Here is a 1,038-nt window from a genome sequence, read left to right on the forward strand (position 1 = left end):
AAAAAAAAAAAAAAAAGAAATGAAATAAGGTGGTGAATGAAAGAATCAATTTAAAGAACAATGCATATCAGAACTGTGATCAAAATATTTGTACAAAGTTTTTTAAATCTAATCTCATTAAATTTATGTATTTTATTACCAGTACTCTGGTAGCATAGTACCTAAGGCACTTAACTGCTAACCAGAAGGCTGGCAGTTCCCACTAGCCACTGTTTAGAAGGAAGACTGGGCAATTTACTTCTGTAGAGATACCATCTTGGAAACTGAAGGATGCGTTGCTGTAAATCAGAACCTACTCGACAGTAGTGAGTTTGTTTTTTGATAATATCTATTTCTGTACTTATTACTATATATTTTGCTAATATATTCATATATTCATCCATTACTTTATTCAACAATCACTTATCTAGTCTCAAATGGCTTACCAAGTTAAAGTCACACATTAATTAAAAAAAAAAAAAAGTGCACTACATTTCTTATTATGTACGATCAAAGAAGGCACATACCCCAACAAGGAAAGAATGAAAGACTCCATGTTTATAGTCTCAGTGTGCTCTGGAAGAAGAGAGTGGCAGGAAGAGTGGTGAACCAGACAAAACTTCTGAGAACTGATGAACACTTTAATAGCACTGATGATTTTTCTGCATTTTTATACATTATCTTCTTTAGTCTTCCCAACAGTTTGTGGGGAAAGACAGAGCACATATCATCACTTTAAAATTATATTGTTTTTACTGTGTTGCTTGCTCTCAAACCTGAGTTTGGTGCCCCTATGTTTAATAACCAGGTGAATTCTAAGAGAACACATCATGTTAAAAAGTGTTTTATTCCTGTAATTCAGAAGACACTAACCTCTGGCTTGAAATCCACACTGCATAATGATCTTTGCACCCAAGCTATTGAATCCTACCTCTTTTGGGTGGAAATGTCTGCACAATTTATTGAAGCTTTAGGCAAGGTTATGTTGGTCTAGCAGTTAAATAGTTATGTTAGGAATAAAAAAGTATTTAATGGTTTATTGGAAAGTCAATGGCATAA

Source organism: Orycteropus afer, unplaced genomic scaffold, assembly GCF_000298275.1.
Source record: "Orycteropus afer afer isolate SDZICR_OR568_19922 unplaced genomic scaffold, OryAfe1.0 scaffold00369, whole genome shotgun sequence".
Lineage (NCBI taxonomy): Eukaryota > Metazoa > Chordata > Mammalia > Tubulidentata > Orycteropodidae > Orycteropus > Orycteropus afer.